Source organism: Balaenoptera ricei, chromosome 13 (genome assembly GCF_028023285.1).
Source record: "Balaenoptera ricei isolate mBalRic1 chromosome 13, mBalRic1.hap2, whole genome shotgun sequence".
Classification (NCBI taxonomy): Eukaryota; Metazoa; Chordata; class Mammalia; order Artiodactyla; family Balaenopteridae; genus Balaenoptera; species Balaenoptera ricei.
The window spans coordinates 36,750,194-36,770,292 of record NC_082651.1 but is presented as its reverse complement, the minus strand read 5'-3'; the positions used below and the strand labels follow the sequence as shown (position 1 = coordinate 36,770,292).

At 41.2% G+C, this 20,099-nt stretch overlaps 1 pseudogene; it reads left to right on the top strand.

The window, feature by feature from the left end:
* Positions 1-17,311: 17,311 nt before the first annotated feature.
* LOC132376913 (RING finger protein 11-like) lies at positions 17,312-18,041 on the top strand (annotated as a pseudogene).
* The last annotated feature ends 2,058 nt before the right edge of the window (positions 18,042-20,099 follow it).

Below are 20,099 nucleotides of genomic sequence, written 5' to 3'. Positions count from 1 at the left end.
TGCCAATAATTTATAGTTTTTCCGGATTAGAAATACAAGTTTCTATACCATGGAAAGGTAGCGTTTTGGGGTCATTTCTAATTAAATGTTACTTGTCTTGAGAATCTACCCTATCTCCACTCTGTAATTTCCAAGGGAAGAAAGAGTCTTTCAGAGACTTCCAAAATTACTGCTGTGCTTTCAACCAGAGTGCATTCATATGTTCATCCAGACATAATTACAATACACAACGTGACAAAAGTACAAGAATGGGATATTTTCATTGTTTTTATCAGATTTTGACATATAACAGATAAAAGATATGGAAGATTTTAATAGCAATATTAAGAAGTTTGATTTAAAGTATCTATAGAAAACTTTATTCCCAAAACACAGCAGCCACAGTTGTTCCAAATGCCCACGGAATATTTACAAAAATTAACTGTACATTTAGGCAAAATGTTGATAAATCCGCAAAGTAGAACATTTCTAACTAAGCTTATATTCTCTAACCACAGTACAATAAGGTTGGAATTTAACAACTATAACTTTTTCCTTAAATAAACATTTTAAAACAGTCTAAGCTTTTGGGCTACAGGAGAACTAAAAATTGAGATTATAGAATTTTTTTCATTAATGACAGTAAAAGCACATATCCAAAACTTACGGGATGTGACTAAATCTATATTGAGAGGAAAATGTATAGCCTTCAATGATATTTTAGTTCAACAAACTCAACTAGGAAACAATTGAAATAAGCATTCTATAAATCAGTCCCCAGAATTGATCGATATAACCAAGATCTGGTTCTTTCAAAAAAAAAATAGACCAAATCTCTGGTTATTCTGACCATGAGAAAAGGATCAACACTAATAGTATGGAAGGGTATAACCACAGTCAAAGAAGTGTTTTTTTTAAAAAGATTACTGTATGCAACTTTAAGCTGATATATATATATATTTTTTTCCTTTTTTTTTTTTTTTAATATGAATGGCTGGATTTTATTTATTTATTTATTTTATTTTTTTGGCTGTGTTGGGTCTTCGTTTCTACGCGAGGGCTTTCTCTAGTTGTGGCAAGCGGGGGCCACTCTTCATCGCGGTGCGCGGGGTTTTCACTGTCGCGGCCTCTCTTGTTGCGGGGCACAGGCTCCAGACGCGCAGGCTCAGTAGTTGTGGCTCACGGGCCTAGTTGCTCCGCGGCATGTGGGATCCTCCCAGACCAGGGCTCGAACCCGTGTCCCCTGCATTGGCAGGCAGATTCTCAACCACTGCGCCACCAGGGAAGCCCTAGGCTGATATATTTTAAAACCGAAGTTAGATGGGTGATTTTCTAAGAAAATATAAATTAACAGAGTTGACCAAGAAGTTTTAAATCCTAAGTAGATCATTAATAATAGAAATTTAAAAGACTGTCAGTAATCTGTAGACCTCCCCACCTCTAACTATGTGCCCTCCGGGAATTTTGTACAAATATATGTGCCCACCAAAAGTATGAGAGGATGTGTTTCTTCATTCCTTTGCCAACTATGGGTAGTATCAGTCTTTTTAATATTTGCTAATCTAATGTGTGAAAAAACTCATTGCTTTAAATTGCATTTTTTAAATATTAGGTTTCAGAGATTGCTCTTTACATTTCTTGTTTTGAGAATTAGCTGCTTAGATCCTTTGCCCATTTTTCTCTGAAGAATTTTTCTTATTAATTCTTGAGCATTATTGATATTGTATTAATAGTGTAATAGCATTGTTGTGTACTCAACTTCTTTATTTCTTTTTTCCATGCTAAGAAAGATGTCCCCAACCACAAGATTATAAAAAAGTATTCTCCTTTTTTTTTTTAATACTTATTTAGGGTGGAGGGCAATGCATTTAAACACTTAATCCACATGGAATTTATTTTGTGTGTCTAGATATAATTTTATTGCCAAATGTTTAGCTAATTGTCAGCAGAGATTTTTAAATAAGAAAGTGATATTCATCAATTAATTTATGAGAAGAAACTAAGCTGGACTCTCATCACTTGGACTTGGTAATTAATAGCCGTGGTTCTTTTGAAATTTCTACCCAAAGCAACTAAAATACTATGCAAACACCTTATCAAAATGGAGAGATTGGAAGAGGAAATTAATTCTGACTGAAATATGAAGGAGTTTTATTGATTAAAGTTGAAGTTAGATCAAAACATCCAAGTGAAACTATCTAAAAACATAGCTACGTATGACCTCATGAGTATGTCATGAGTGGAATAAAGATTTTAGAGCCATCCATGTAAAAAAGGTGATCATAATCCTCACAAATACTAAAGCTAAGAGGAAAGATTTCAGAGAATGCAGAGAAGCAAAGAGAGTGAGAGGGTCACTTCCAGACCATAATTTTTCAAACCTGATAGAAAATCCTTTGGGACTTAAGTCATCTAGCTCTACCACCCTCTACAAGATTTTAATGATCATTTGCTAACCTTCCAGTTTTTCCTGTATATTAATTGAGGACTTTAGCTCTTGATTTTCTTTCTTTTCTACCCCAAACCCAGCCACTATCTGGGAACCTTACCATCCTGTTAGTTTCTTGACCTCGGTTCTAATGACAAGTACTTCCATTACATTTTAACTCTACAGTCTCATGGCCATACTTGGAATTTTGGCATTATTCAGATTCGTTATGTCTCTGCAATCTTTACTCATTCATGTATGAAAAGGAATTTTCTGAGGACCATTCTGCAGGCGCAATGCATTTTTGATTTGAGGGGGAGGATATATTAGAGTTATCATCTACCATACTTGCAGAAGTAATTGACCAGTTCTGATTTTCTGATGGTGACTACTAGACAGTTATCACCTTAGTTCCTGCTTTTAGAAGTTCTAATCTTGCCTTTCAGAATTAAATCTACGTCAAAATGTTATTTTGGGGGCAGACGAGCTAGTACGTTTTCGTACTGAAACGCCAGTTGCCAGTTTGAACGGTGCATATCTAAAAACTTTTCACAAGAAAAGACTGTCTTTTGGTGCCATCGACTGTATTTCTAATTTTGACTCTGTCTTATCAATGTGTATCTCTGGTCCTAAACTTTAGTGGTTATAAATAAATGAGCATAAACCCATTTTTCTGAAAGAAAAGCATCTTTCAGCAGGCACCTTGCCGGCAGAAGGTCAGCAATAACAATCTTCATACATGAAGAATAGCTGTATAAGGTGATGTAAGAAAATACAGCCTTTTTCCTATATTAGAGATGTTTTCCTAAGTTCAGTTTCCACCTAAAAAGTCATTATTTAATTGAAAAGCTTTTCTTTTTCCCCCCCCTGGGTCTCTATGATGGTTTGTCTGATCAATGAACACGGGAATGAATTTCACCTAGATTTTAATTAAACTAAAAAGTACTACAAAAAGCCTGAAACATCTCTGAGATGGTGGCAGTTACTTTTTCCCCAGTTGTAATAAGGCATTAACAGGTGAGTTTACTCTCACAATAATAGAAATTATAACAGAAGAAGCCAGCCAGTGTGTATCTCCTTTCAAGACTCTCTGCAACAGAAAGCTTAAATCATGGTAGCTGATAATGTGAGTTGACTTGTAGTCACTTCAATCTTTATGCGTAAGCCCAGTTGCAGAGAACAGAGTGGGTTGATTCACATCCAGGCGCTAAGGGATGATGAGATCATTAGAGGAAATGCCTGAGACTCTCCCACGGACTAAGGAAAGTGGATTGTTGTGGTTTACCGACGGCATCTGTAAATGAATTCAGCAACAGTTCTATGTTCTATCCCATGGTGGGTCCTCAGCACAAATTGTCACACACAGTGCAGACCTGTGAATTGTGGTTATTGATTGAATCTGTGGAAGTCAAATTAGCGTGACGGCACGGTTCTGACGGTTTGCACTTAGTGCTAGCCGTAGTGTGTGTAGCACTGCACCAAACGTACAATACCCAGCGCCCACATTTTTGTTGGGACTGTCCACTGTTAAATGGAAATGACGCTGTTGGTCACCTTCCATTGTTCTTGTACCCCTGATTCAGTAACAGAAGATGTAAGAACAGAGAGCCCGAGAAGCTTTTTTCTCCAAATAAGGCTTCATAATCGACATGTATTTTAGTTTGCGTACATGAATAAACACATTGTTATAGCTTTCTTGAGATCCTTAACATACCATAAAAGTCACCTATTTAAAGCGTACAGTTAAGTGTGTTTCAGTGTATTCACCGAGCTGTGCAACCATCACCCCAGTTTAATTTTAAGACATTTTCAACACCTACCATAAACACCCTATGTACATTAGCAGTCACTCATTTCTCCCAATCTCCCACCCCTGCCCCAGCCCCTGCCCCGGCTGTGGTTACTAATCTGCTTTCTGTCTCTATAGATTTCATTATTCTGGACATTTCATGTAAATGGAATCATACAACATGTGATCTTTTGTGACTGGCTTCTTTCACTTAATATTTTCAGAGTTCATCTACACTGTAGCATGTATTCATTCCTTTTTATGGCCAAATCATATTCCACTGTATGAATGCACATATTTCACTTATCTATTCATCAGTTACTGGACATTTGCATTTCTTCCACTGCTTGGCTACTATTAACAAAGCTGCTGTGAACATCCATGTACAAGTTTTTGTGTGGACGTATTTTACATTTCTTTTGGGCATATGCCGATGAATGGATATACTCTGGATAATACAGTTAACTCTATATTTAACCATTTGGGGAACTACCAGACTGTTATGCAAAGTATTGTTACCATTTTGCATTCCTAGCAGCAATGTATGAAGGTTCCCATTTCTCCACATCCTTGAAAACACTTGTTGGCGTCTGTCCTTTTGATTTTCACCATCCTAGAGGGCTAACTAGATACATTTTGTTGAGAAAGAATTTATTTTTAGACTATTTTCTATTTTTAAATGTTTACCGTTTTATAGGCAGGAATGAACTTAATCAGAAAGATTGAAACTAGAAGCAGAAACACACACACCAAGGCTCCTCCCTCATTTAATCAGATGTAAACGTGTGTGCTTTACACCCAGCGGTGCATACCATGTCCTCTGGAAGTGCCAGAGGTTCTCAGACTCGTTCTCGGAAGGGACCGTCAACACTTCCGCTGCCTCTGCTCCACAGGGTGCTCCAGCCTCTGCTTCAACAGCTCCACCACTCACTTGCCGCTCATTGGCAACTTGTTCCATTTGTCTAAGGCTCCAGCTGGCAAAGGTTTTAAAACTTAAAAAGATCCAAAATCTGCCTGTACTAGATTTCCTGGCTCTGCTTCCAGTTCTGCTCTCTGAAGGCACAAAAGAGACCTAATCTTCTACCTCTCAGGTCCCCACTTCCTTCCCTGAAGTATTTTCCCTCAGGTTTTCACTCTTTGAACCGTTTCTCACAGGTCATCCTTTCTACTCCCCTTTCCTAAGTTGACAGCTTCTGGGTCTATTTGTTGACATCCTGTTTTTAAGCATGTCCCTTTGAACTAAGCATGTTGTGCTTCAGATGGTGACAGAGGATTTATCATCTTCCTTTCTGTAAGCTAGAACATTTCTATGGCCTAACATATGTTTTACTCCTATTGAACTCACCAAAGCCATTAAACCTTTATTGCCACACTCTTCCTTGTAAGTTTTTGTTTTGTTTATTCTCATTTCTTAAACTGACAATACATGGTACAAAATTAAAAATATAGAAAGGAGTATTTGATACAGTGTCTTCCCTCTCCCGTTTCCCAGGCACCCATCTTTCCTTTCCAGAGCTACTCAGTGTGACTTGTTCTGGCATATCTTTACAGAGATTTTTAAAACACTTTATAGAAGTTTAATTTACATACCATAAAATACATCCATTTTAAGTATACAATTCAATTATTTTTAGTAAATTTACAGAGCTGTGCAATCATCACCACAATCCAGTTTTAGAACACTTCTGTTACCCAGAAAAGTCCCTTATACCTGTTTGCAATCAATCCACATTCCCAGCCCCAGACAACCTCCAATCTGCCTTTTTCCTTTTCTGCACATTTCATGTAAATAGAATTATATAATATCTAGTCTTTGCATCTAGCTTCTTAGCATGATGTTTTCAAGATTCATCCTTGTTATAGTGTGTACCAGTACTCCTTTTTATTGCTGGTTAGTATTCCATTGTATGGCTCTACCACATTTTGTTTATCCAGTTGCCAGTTGTTGGACATTTGGATTGTTTCATTTTTTTTTTTTTTCCGGATAACGTGAATCATGCTGCTATGAACATTTTTGTAAAAGTTTTTCTGTGGACATAGGTTTTCATTTCTTTTGCATATATACGCAGGACTGGAATTGCTGGGTCATATGGTAAGTTTATGTTTAGCTTTTAAGAAAATGCCAAAGTGCAAGCCCCACAAACAGCAAGAAAGTTGAAGAATGAGGTCAGCATTCAAAAATGGGGTCAAATCTACAGCTGGGAAGTGGTGTACAGACAGGTCGAATTTAGATCCTGAGCCTTTAATAACCACTACCTTCGCTCAGTGCTCTCTGTTTTTAGACTCTATATGAGAACACCTAGGGCTTCCCTGGTGGCGCCGTGGTTAAGAATCCGCCTGCCAAGGCAGGGGACACGGGTTCGAGGCCTGGTCAGGGAAGATCCCAGATGCAGTGGAGCGACTAAGCGCATGTGCCACAGCTACTGAGCCTGCATTCTAGAGCCCGGGAGCCACAACTACTGAAGCCCATGCGCCTAGAGCCCATACTCCGCAACAAGAGAAGCCACCGCAATGAGAAACCCGCACACCGCAACCAAGAGTAGCCCCCGCTAGCCGCAACTAGAGAAAGCCCGTGCACAGCAATGAGAGACCCAGTGCAGCCAAAAAAATTAATACATAAAATAAATAAGTTCAAAAAATAAATAAACAAATTAAAAAAAAAAAAACAGAACACCTAATGCAGGTGGGAAGGTGGGAGGGACACTGTAAAGGTCATCTATGCTACATGTACAAGAACCCCGAGAGCACACCAATCGGTACCACATTTTTCACTGCTGTAGCTGATCATTCCCCCTGTACTACCACACTGTAGCATTCCCTTCCCTGATCTACTGCTACAGTCTCTTTGGAAGGTGTTTCAGAACTCTTGTTATGAGAGTGCCAGTTGAACTGTCCTCACTTCCTTCATTTATACCAGGATTGAAGACCTTGTGGTCCGAGATCCTGTCCAGAGAGCAAGCAGGCTAAGACTCTGTCTTTGTTGATGTATTTCATCAGAAAGGGCTCTACCCCCTCTCCTAGTTCATGGTGTGAAGTGTTCTTAGCCTCTCAGGAAAGTGGGGAGAATTGGAAAGACTCTACATGAGAATGCTAGGCTTTGTAAAACACTTTAGTTTTTTAAAAATAAGACTCATTTTGTATCGGACTTATAACAATCCTATGAAATACAAAGAAAGCCAAGAATCAGTGACATGAAATGATCACCAGTAAGAACTACAACAGTCACCGCTTATCTCGTAGCACAGGGCATTGTCCATGATCCTTAAGAAGAGTTACTAGAAATGCCTCGCCCATTCTGCCCCTAAACACCAACACAGCAATCATGTACCTTGAACGGTACATGATTGCTGTGTTGGAGTTTAGCGGGAGCATCTCACTTACCAGGGACTGGACTTTTACCTTGATTCCTTTGTAGTGACGGAGACATCCCTGGTGATGAAAAATTCCCTGGGATTGCAACCTCCAAGCCAGACATTTTGTGTGACACAAACTCAAGAACTCCCCAAGTCCTGCAGTAGCAGAAACAGTCACATATTTGAGAGTAACCCAGCATCTGAACTTGGGGACATTTCAGTGACAGTTCCAGTCCAGAGTGCCAGGCGTCTCCTGGCCCTGCCTCCAGCTCCAAGCCAGGGACAAATAGAGAGTAAGAACGTGGATGATATTAAAACCAAGGTTTCAAAGATTCTGGATGCCTAACACATCCCAAAAGAAAACCAAGATACTCCACTACTCCCTTTAGGAATCCCTGATATTCACCAGCCGCTGGCCTGCACCGATCCCCTCAGCCAAGAGGAGCAGCCTGGTTCTGAAAATGCTGATCTGGGAAAGAACAGCCTGAGTCGTGAGGACCTAGGGACACTCGAAAATGGGATCGAATCCAGCAGTGGTTTTGCAGACATTACTACACTGGCGGAGGATATTCACCTTCCCCAGCTCTTTAGTTCTTTGAAAGATCTTGATCAATCCCAAGGTCCCAACGGGATCAAAGCCAAAGATGCCAGAGCCTTTAAGGTGAATCAGGTGCAGGAAAAGCCAAGTGTCATAAAGGTTCCCTCTGATCAACCCAGGAAGAACAAACAGAAAGCCTCTGAGCCTATCAGCGGCGCTCCCAAGGCCAAAATCCAGCCAAAGAATCCAGAGTGCCTGTTAGGGGGAGAAGTGGTTACCTGCCACGCTGCAGTCAGTGACAGGGCTCCTGTGAACACGGCCAAGCACTCTCAAGGCAAACCTCAGAAAGCTGCATCCAGAAAGATCAGCAAAACTAAGAGCCACGGGCAGGAAAAGACCAAAAGGACCAGAGGGAGAAACAAGGCTGAAGAGAACAAGCAGTCAGGGAACAAAGTCAAGGCAGAAGAGAAGCCAGCAATCCCCCACACGAAGCGAAAGGAACACCAAACTGAGCTTCTCCAACAGAGCTTTCAAAAGCCTCGAACCTCCCTAGGCGTGCGCATGCTGGAGTCTGTGAAGGTTCTTCATGCGCTGGGGAAGAAGGATGATAAGAAAACTGGGCTCTCTTCCTGTCGGGTCTTGGGAAAGTCAAGCAACCCCAAAGACCCCCAGCCATCCAGCCATGGCGGCATACCCCACATGAGGGTAAGAGTGCTGAGAAAACTCAAGTCGAAGCCCAGAAACCAGTCAGCAGTGCTGAAACAGAGTGTCTATCCTCATCCCAGTATGAGCGGCCTCCTCCTGGGAAGGTCAAGTTGATACCTCTGCCTTTTTCTGCCTGGGACAAGCCTCAAGCTCGACCCGCTCCTCGGAGGCCACAGTCTCTGGCCTCACATCGGCCTGCTGGGGCTTACCGTGCCCAGCCTGGTTCTACTGACTCAGCGCAACCTGCTGCAGTCAATTCATCCCAGCCAGCTCCTGCCTCTCTGCCAGGCCCCGCCAAACCAGCTCAGCCAACTGTGACCAACCCAACCCAACCGGCTTGGACCAACCATACCCAGCCTCGTGTCCCCTCAGTCTGCTGCTCTTAGGCCTGCACCCTACAAAACTTCATCTGGCGCTTCTCTCCAGCGGGAGCCTGTTCCCCCTGCTGTGACTAAGCGCCAGTCCCCATCCAAGCTCCAAACCCAATTTCTACTCCAAGACTTCAGCAAGCAACGAGTTCCATGGAGGGAACCCAACGTGCCTGAGCCAGTCATGTCAAAGCCCATCGAACAAGAGCAGAGGCCAGAGCGAGAGGCCATGAAGAGGCGGGCTCAACAACAACGGGAGAATGCTGCCAGATACACCTCTTCGGGCAAGCTGCAATTTTTCACCGAGAGGGAAAACGAAATGGAAATTGCCGACTACTACGGATACGTCAAGTGAGAGCTGCTAGGATTCTTGGTGCCACCTTGGCTACCAGCTGTTCTTCCATACACAGGTAAGACAGGTATAGAACTGAATAAGTAAATGGAATACAATTAATAGACGAGTAACAAACCTTTCGAATTTTCAGATGCTGCTAACTGGGGCGTGAGAAAGGAAGGACTGAAAGTTGGATGGGAGAATGAAGGAAAGGGGTAAAAACTGAGCAAAGAGGAAGGAACTTGGCCCAGGGCTAGGAAGGCCAAAAGAGACGTATGGATTTAGGAAAGGAAGCAGGAGTGAGGATGAAATGGCAGAAGTAAAAAGCAGGGTCAGAGGTCTGGGTTGAAAGAACACAATTGGAGTAGAGTTGAAGGTGACAGAAGAGGAGTCTAGGTTTACTAGGAGAAATAGAAAAAGTCTCTCGGGGACGCTGGCCTTAAGTCTCACAACCACCAGATAGGTATTTCAGAAAACAAGAGGTTCAGGACACATCTCTGAAAGGTCTGAGTCGCCTTATTCAGGTGGGACTGTAGTGGGGGAATAGGGAAATCTACCAGAGAAGTGGCTAGGGCTCAGAGTTATCCTAGGGGCAGCTGACGACAGGGGCAGAGCCAAGGAAACTGCTGCATCAGGAGGCCCACGAATAGGGCCTGGTATGTAAATCACGATGTACTCAACACCTAAGCACGAGGGGAGCGAATGCGCTCTTCAGTTAACCTTGGCAAAGACAGGCAAGGCCGGTATTCCTGTGCCACTTCACTTACAGAGGTGCAGCAAAGGGCTGAGGTCACATCCCATGTGGAGGTACAAGGACTCAATTTGAGGCCCAAATGCCTCTGAAGTCCTCTGTATTTGCAGATGCCCGTAGGCGGCCAACCTGGCTTTCAGAGCACAGCATCCTGAGGTTACTGGTGGACGAGATCAAACTTCTGCACGCGCCTAAATATTAACTTGAGGGGCTTCCTCCATTGAGCAGGGCACGTGCCGCCTTTTGTAAACATCACCATCTACTGAAACGCATGAGAAAAAATCCGACGGAAGCGTCCACTCTCACGGGTGAGAGTGGTGGGGGCACGCGCACTGGGCAGCAGCTCCAACAGCCACAGGACGCAGGCGCCCAGGGGTTCAGAGGCTCCCTGGGAGGCCTCGTGGGGCAGCTCGAGGGAGTGACGATGGGAGAGAGCGGCAGGGCTGGGCGTGAAAAGGAATGCAGTGGGGAGAAGGGAGAGATGGAGACAGTGGATAGTGACTATGGGAAAATGGGCAATTTTCATTTTCAAAATTATTTTTTTGAGATGTCATTCACATGCCATAAAATTCACCTTCTGAAACTGCAAATTCAGTGTCATTTAGTACATCCACAAGCCTATGCAACCATCACCGGCATCTAACCCATCACGTTTTCATCACCCCAAAAAGAAGCCCCCTTAAGCATGAGCAGGCACTCTTCATCCCCTCTTCCTTCAGCCCTGGCAACCATTAATTTGCTTTCTGTTGCTATGGTTTTGCCTTTTCTGGACATTTCATGAAATAATACAAATGAATGTGACCGCTGTCTCTGGCTTCTTTCACTTAGCATAATGTTTTCAAGTTCGTCCATGTTGTAGCATGTGTTAGTACTTCATTCCTTTTTATGGCTGTATAATATTTCACATATCCACCACATTTAAAAAATCCATTCATCCACTGATGGGCATTTGGGTTTTTTTCACTAATAATGTCCATTTTTTGAGAGTTTATTCTGTGCCAGGCAGCACCAGGCTGAGTTACTGACCTTACTTCACAGATTAAGAGGCTTGGAGAGTGTGAAGAGTTTGCCCTAGATTAAGAGCTAGCAATTGGGGGAACTGGGGTTTGAACTCAGGCAAACTTCAGAGGTAATAGATTCACATGACAGAACACTAGAAAAGGTACACAAGGGTATTCAATGAAAAGTGACCCTTTTCCCCACATTCCCCAGCCACACATTTCCCTCCTCAGAGACATCTGCTTTGGCCGTGCTGTGGATCCTTCCAGAGAAATATTTATACCCCAACATTTATGTATCACAACTTATTGACTAATCTGTCCCACTGATTTGAAATGTCACTTTTATGGTATAACAGATTCTTATACGTATATATATATATATATATATATATATTTTAATGTATTTATTTATTTATTTTTGGCTGCTTTGGGTCTTTGTTGCTGTGCGCAGGCTTTCTCTAGTTGCGGCAAGCGGGCTTCTCATTGCGGTGGCTCCTCGTGTTGCCGAGCACGGGCTCTAGGCGCGTGGGCTTCAGTAGTTGTGGCACACAGGCTCAGTAGTTGTGTCTCACGGGCTTAGCTTCTCCATGGCATGTGGGATCTTCCTGGGCCAGGGATCGAACCCATATCCCCTGCATTGGCAGGAGGATTTTTAACCACTGCACCACCAGGAAAGCCCCTTATACGTATTTATATTTCTCTTTTCAGAGCTGTCCTGACTCTTTCTTGCCTATCTGTTATGTTTGCCATTTCTCTAAAATTCTTTTTATCTTCTTTTTGATTTAAAAAATTTTTTTCCTCTTCTTGTTTGTTTCTCTTAAGGCATTATCCATTATGTTCATTCACTCGTATTATTTTATTTAATTTATTTAATTAATTAACTTATTTATTTTTGGAGGTGTCGGGTATTAGTTGCAGCACGTGGGCTCTTTGTTGCAGTGCGTGGGCTCTTCCTTGCGGCTCGTGGGCTCTCCAGTTGTGGCGCGTGGGCTCCAGAGTACGTGGGCTCAGTAGTTGCGGCGTGCGGGCTTAGTTGCCCTGCAGCATGTGGGATCTCAGTTCCCCAACCAGGGACCGAACCTGCATCCCCTGCACTGCAAGGTGGATTCTTAACCACTGGACAACCAGGGAAGTCCCCACTCTTGTATTATTTTAAATTTAGTCCTCATTTCTGAAACTTTTTTCTTTTATTTTGAATTCTGTCTTGAGTTCTATCATCTTACCTAATTCTGGTTTATGCTGTTCTTTCATCTTTTTTTTATTATGGTAAAATATACATAAAACAAAATTTATTATTTCAACCATTTTCAAGTATACAATTCAGTGACATTAAATACATTCACAATGCTGTGCAACCATCACCACTGTGCAAATTCAAAATAATTATGTCAAAAGATTGAGCAGGACATCAGAAAGATGGAGGCAGCAGCATAGCTTCTGAATCTCTCCAAACCCTTTCATGGAAGAAGATCAACTAAAACCAAACACCCATAGGTGGCATTTATCAGCATTTACCATTTCCAGAACTTTTCCACCATCCCAAACAGAGACTCTATAGCCACTAAACAATAACTTCCCATTCCCTCCTCGATCCATGTTCTTTCATCTTTCGCATTGTTTTTCCTAACATCTTTTAGCCCACTTTGAAATAATAGGTTACAGTTTTGATCTGTTTTGTGGACCTGTCTTTTCCAACTTGATTTTATTGTCTGAAGACATGCTATTCTGCTCCTTATTCTCTTTTTTCTTACACTACCTCTGTACGGGATTTGATCCCAATCCTTTTCTGTTACTGATTTTTGGATGAAAAAAGTTTTACAGCACTTTGAAAAGGTGGTGCGAGGCCATGTGGAAACATGCTCTTCATGGCTGTTTCATCAATGCTTCACTTATACTGCTTTGGAATAACTGTTTTCCAGGAGGCATAAACCAGTGGGCTTTACCATTGGACAGAGTGCAGAGAAAGGACCCCACGAAAGCTGATCACCTTAGCAGAAATGACTTAGTTATGATTTCACCCAAGATTGGTCACAAACCAGCCTGGGAAACTCAAGGCACCAGAGACAAGGCATAATGCCATCTTTCCTTCTCTCTGCCTCAGCTCTCAAGGATTGGTCACCTCCATGTTATTAGTAACTATTATTTGGTTTCTGTTCATAATTACTATCAGGAGACACAGCACTTAGGGGCCTAATTACACTGCCCAGCTACGCACCATTCTTCTTCATCTTGGCTTCCTGTCCACCAGCAGGAACCTGATTTAGTTTTGTTCTCCCTTCACCACAGCCCAGTAATTTTTGTGCATGACTCTCAGTCTCACCAGAATCTGTATCTCTCACTCTGCCCCAACATTCCACCCCATCACTCGCTCCCTGAAGTGTACTCTAGAAATTTCGGTCAACTGGATATTTTACCACTGTTCACCATCTCTTATGAAACCAGAAGACGAGCAGCTTTCTTATGGAATGACGGAGAACTTGTAAAGATAAAACACCAGTCTGCAGGAGAAAGGGAAGAAGAGAATGATGGAAATCGTTTCTGCAAAACTAGTTTTACATTACGTTTTGTTTGTTCCTGGTAAAGAAACTGAAATCTTCTAAACATTAAAAAAAAAATCTAAACCACTAAAGTCAATAATACAGGAATATAACTTTTGAAAAAAAGTTCTTTGGCTGCGCAGCATGTGGGATCTTAGCTCCCCAACCAGGGGTTGAACCCACGCCTGCTGCATTGGAAGCGCAGAGTCTTCACCACTGGACCACCAGGGAAGTCCCAGGAATATCACTTTTAAAGGAGAAGTTATAAACCCCTTGGTTCTATGAACTGGAGATTTTTAGTAAGAAGTCATGTATTTTAAATGACTTGGAGCTTTAAAGGAAGGAAGGAAGGAAGGGAGGAAGGAAAGAAGGAAGGAAGAAAAAGGGACTTCCTTGGTGGGGCAGTGGATATAATATCAAAAGTAAATTAATTAATTAAATAAATTTAAAAAAGAAAAAAAAATGCTGAAATCCACTGACTAATTATTCAGGCTATTATATCTTGCTATTTCCAGATACATCCCTTTATAAACTTTTGGTAAAAGGTTATCGTATGTCAGAACAAATGAATTACAGACTTTTCTATTTTTCCAAAATTTGAGAAATTCCCTTACATTTCTCCCTTCAAATTTTATAACAAGGGAAAAGTAGTGACAACCCTTATACTTACATTCAATTGCATCATCTGGCCACATGCCTTCTACATCAATCAAATATCTACAAAACAACAAAATTCGAGTCATTTGTAAATAAAAAGGAAAGAAAATCAAGTTTTTGCAAAAAAAGGTCCAATTGTGCTTTACAAATACAGATAGAAAAATCCTAAGAAAATATCAGCATATCTAATCAATAATTATTAAAGCATGATATATACCATGACTACAAAAAGGCTTTATTCCGGAGTTTCCCTGGTGGCGCAGTGTTGAGAATCTGCCTGCCAATGCACGGGACACGGATTCGAGCTCTGGTCTGGGAAGATCGCACATGCCCCAGAGCGACTGGGTCCGTGAGCCACAACTACTGAGCCTGCGCGTCTGGAGCCCGTGCTCTGCAACAAGAGAGGCCGCGATAGTGAGAGGCCCGCCCACCGCGATGAACAGTGGCCCCCGCTTGCCGCAACTAGGGAAAGCGCTCGCATAGAAACAAAGACCCAACACAGCCAAAAAAACAAACAAACAAAAAAAAAACAGGCTTTATTCCAAGGACCAAGGATGCAAGGATAACGCAACTTTAGAAAATCTATTAATATAGTTATTTACATTAATACAACAATTTAATCAATAAATGAAAGAGAATAAAATACAGGACCAAACTGGCAGATGTTAAAAAGTTATCTGATAACATACAACGGTCAGTTTCGGTCAAAATGCTTTGCACACTAAAAACAGGAGACTTAATATGACAAGAGTATTCATCAAGAACCAACAAATAACAAAAGACAAATTAGGACAAATATTAACATCATATCTAAAAAACCCTATCTAACCAACCATAGGAGCCAGAAACTTAGGAATCACCATCACTGACAGCTATTTCTCCCTCACCCTCATCCTCAACCCACCACCAGTGCTGACAATGATACTGCCTACATACCTCTAGAATCTGTCCACATCTTTCCACCAAAATGACCACCATACCCTGGTCCAAGCCACCATTATGCCCAATTTCTACACAAGTCTCCTAACTTGCTTCCTCGCTTCCACTCTTTCTCCCTGCAGTGTATTCTCCACTCGGTAGCAAAACGATAGGTTGAAAATGCAATTGGGTATGTTCCACACACTCACCTTCAACAAAAATAGTTCAATGGTTTTCTATTACTCTTCAAGTCTGAAACCTTAAACATAAGCCTGCACGATCGAGCTCCTACCCACACTTGCAGCTCCATTATGATGACATGCTCCCCCAACGGCCCCACCTTCCTGGCCAGTTCCTCCAACACAGCATATGCTTTCCTCTTAGAGGGTCTTTTGCTATTCCTTATGCTCAGAAATCTCTCCCCAACGTCCCTATCTGGTTAATACCTACTCATCCTTCAGATATCAGCTGAAACATCCCTAAACCTTCTCTAATCTCCATGATGAGATCAAATCCTCCCTAAAATATGCTCTCATGGTACCATGTCCCTCTCCTTGGCACCTGTCAGAGTTGTAATTCTACATGCAGAGTGTGATTCTTGAATAGCTATTCCCTCTCTGGACTGCTAGAATTCACAAAGGGCAGGCAGGTCAAGTCTCCTCACTCACAAAATTTCTCAAGTCTTTTTGCTAGCACCCAGCACAGTGCTTAAACATAACAGATGCTCAATACGTGTTTCCTGCATGAACAACCATACATTGGTACAGTGTAGCAACACCCACAAAAAGCATAAGGGCATAAACTCCTTGATGCAGAAGTCCCATTCTGAGTGAAGTTAACTGAGACAAAGCATATATATTCAAAGATGTTCACACAGGAATGTTCATTACTTTGATGTTTTATAATATCAAAAACTTCTGACTTGTACATGTTCATCAGTAAGCAAAGGAACAATGCAGCCTTAAAAAAAAAAATAAACCGATCAACAAAGGATTAATCTCCAAAATATATCAATAGGTCATGCAGCTCACTATTAAAAACACAAACAACCCAATCAAAAAATGGGCAGAAGACCTAAATAGACATTTCTCCAAAGAAGACATACAGATGGCCAAGAAGCACACGAAAAGCTGCTCAACATCACTAATTATTAAAGAAATGCAAATCAAAACTACAATGAGGTATCACCCCACACCGCTTAGAATGGGCATCATCAGAAAATCTACAAACAGCAAATGCTGGAGAGGATGTGAGGAAAGGGAACCCTCTTGCACTGCTGGTGGGAATGTAAACTGATACAGCCACTATGGAGAACAGTATGCAGGTTCCTTAAAAACTAAAAATAGAATTACCATATGACCCAGTAATCCCACTACTGGGCATATACCCAGAGAAAACCATAATTCAAAAAGACATATGCACCCCAATGTTCACTGCAGCACTATTCACAATAGCTAGGTCACGGAAGCAACCTAAACGCCCATCGACAGGTGCACGGACAAAGAAGATGTGGTACGCATATACAATGGAATATTACTCAGCGATAAAAAAGAACGAACTTGGGTCATTTGTAGAGACGTGGATGGACCTCGAGACTGTCATACAAAGTGAAGTCAGTCAGAAAGAGAAAAACAAATATTATATATTAATGCATATATGTGGAATCTAGAAAAGTGGTACAGAAGAACCGGTTTGCAAGGCAGAAATAGAGACACAGATGTAGAGAACAAACGTATGGACATCAAGGGGGGAAAGCGGGGCAGGGCGGGGGTCGGTGGTGGTGAGATGAATTGGGAGATTGGGATTGACATATATACACTAATATGTATACAATAGATAACTAATAAGAACCTGCTGTATAAAAAATAAATAAATTTTTTAAATTCAAAAATAAATAAATAAATAAACTAATTAAAAAAAAAAAAAAAAAAAAAGAATGAGGTTGGGAGACTGTCAAAACAGCACACAGATCACACACTCAAGCCCCGGAAGATGGGGAACTGCCTTAAGTCCCCCACTTCGGATGACATCTCCCTGCCTCACAAGTCTCAATCCGACTGGGCTAGCTTTGGCAAGGGGACGGAGCTGGATCAGGAGCTGCTGCTGCCATATCTGGATCAAGTTCCAGTTTTGGTCTCTCATCCAACACCTAGTCAGACTCGCCTAGCACCTCAGCTGAGAGGAGCAAATTAGGATAGCTCAAAGAATAGGCCTCATACAGGATCAGCCTGAAGGAGTTTATGACCCTGGAAGAAATGGATCAGAAAAAAGGATCCGGGGGACTTCCCTGGTGGTGCAGCGGCTAAAGACTCCACACTCCCAACGCAGGGGGCCCGGGTTCGTTCCCCGGTCAGGGAACTAGATCCCACATGCATGCCGCAACTAAGAGTTTGCATGCCACAACTAAGGAGCCCACCGACTGCAATTAAGACCCGGCGCAACCAAATAAATGAATAAATAAAATAAAACAAATATTTAAAAAAAAGATCGGGGAGTGTGTGATCTGTATGATGCACTTTGTTTATGAGAACCCAATTTGATTTCTGCTGTGTATGCAGATCACCTGGGCTGTACAGATGACTGGCTGATGAGATCCTTCACGTGCCCCTCCTGCATGGAGACAGTTGATGCAGCACTGCTTTTGTCCTACGAGACTAACTGAGCCAGTGTCTCTCACCTGACTTCAAGTGAACCATCATTTTTGGTGGTTTTGATCTTTTGTGGTTGAGCCCAAAGAGCCAGGGATTAGGAATTAAGATCATGCATGAAAGTTTCCTAAAAATTCCTGAACGGCTGCAGATGTTGGGGAAAAGCACGTGATATTTTAGAAATTTAGGGGGAAAAAGGAGGATGGTATTTTTATGTAAAGCCTTCACCCAGTGTTGAAAAATATAATTGTTATTTAGATCTTGTTATTCCTCCAGTACATAGGAATTGTGTAAAGTGTTACAGCAGCTGTATATGTTTCAACTGTGTGCCAAAGATTAGGATAAAGATAGTGGTTGTTTTTCCTAAGTGAGATAACTTTCTTCTTCCCCCTACCCAAATTCTTTTCTGAAGTTGCTGGCATTTGGGTCAAGGTTTTATGAAAAGCCACATTTTAGAACACTGGCACAAAAAAAGGAGTTTTAAGCTGGTTTGCATAGTTCTTTTTTTGTTTTAGAATAAACATAGAGCACTTATATTTTTTACTTTATAGGAACTCCACAAGTTAAGGTCCCATTGTTCTTTTGCTGTGATTCTTGTTACTACTGACGTTGCTGTTTTCTGTCTTTGCTGGTTCTTTCTAATCTACCATTTGTCATTATTGGCATATGATCATCTCAGGGTCACAAGATGGCTGCTGTAAAACCAAATATCATATTCTCACAAAACAAGGAGGAAGCAGAAAAAGAGCCCAAATGGTCATTTTCCTAATGCCTATTTATCTTTTCTCAGAGAAAAATATCATTCTCATAAGCACAATAACAGCCTTCCCTTAATTACTCATTTGCCAAAACAGACTGATATGACCATTCATAAGACAATTCATGGCAAAGAGGGATATGATAATGATTGTCTTAGCCTAACAAGGATTTATCCACTCAAGCTGAATGCTTCACTCCTCAAAAAAGTCATAAAGTTCTATGAGCAAGGAAGAACTACTAAGTGACTGTTAAGTAAACCATCAGAATTGTTTGTCCAAGACCATACGATTCTTTCTTTCCACTGGAAATGGAATTCATTGCCTTAGGTCTTTTTCAATAGTGTACTATTACTGTTGGGGCTGGCTCTGTGCTTGAAAACCAGCTGAAAACCAGTTATAACCTGTTACAAGTGCTATATCTGTTTGCAGTTAAGAAATGCAGAATTCAAAGTGATCTCCTAGCTTGTAAGCCAACTGAGATTCACTGTCCCTCTTCTATAAAAAAAAATGAGCTAATGTGTCCAGAAACTAACTCTAGTAAAGTGGGGTTTAACATTACCCTTTCTTATGAGTTTCGTCAAATTATTTTGGTTGTTAACATGGTGATAATTAAAAGTCAAGGTAAATTTTAAATATTAAGAATTCTGATGTATTGAGCTTGAATTATGCCACCATGCTTATGTAAAAATGAAAGTGGCACCATGGTTACACTGAGAAAAGTTTCTCAGTTGTAACCATTTTGATTTCTTCTTTCCTGTGACCTCCTTCCCTGTTGTCTTGAAGCACAGCAAAAGGATACTGCATGTCTTCTTACTGTAGTGCTGAGGTTACTGAAGTTATATAAAACACATCTCAGTCTCTTGTTTCTTGGAAGGAAAGTCCTGCTAGTTGACTGACAATTCTAAGCAGGGAGAATTAAGAGAAATGTGTTTCATGTTTTGCACACAAGTGAAGAATTTGTATAATCACGACTTCACAGCTGTGATCTCAAAAAAGAAGGAATTTCTCTCTTTCTATTTTTCTTGCAATTAACGTAAGAACACTCTAAATCTCTAAGCTTCTGAAGCGTTAGTAGAGATGGTCTAGTAAAGATGTAGTTGTAATGTTTTACCCATTTAGCATGTGTTTATTTTTCCTTATGTACTCCAAGGTGACATATTTGTTCAGCTCAGTGATCTTACAGCTAAAACAATCATTCATTAGTAAAAGGAGAAGCAATCTCAACCTAACAAATCAGAAGTGTTTCTTATTATTTTATACTGAGTTGAATATTTGACTCTTAACACTTTTTGCTACATACAAAACACAAGTCTCTTGAAGGGTTCCTCATAAGTG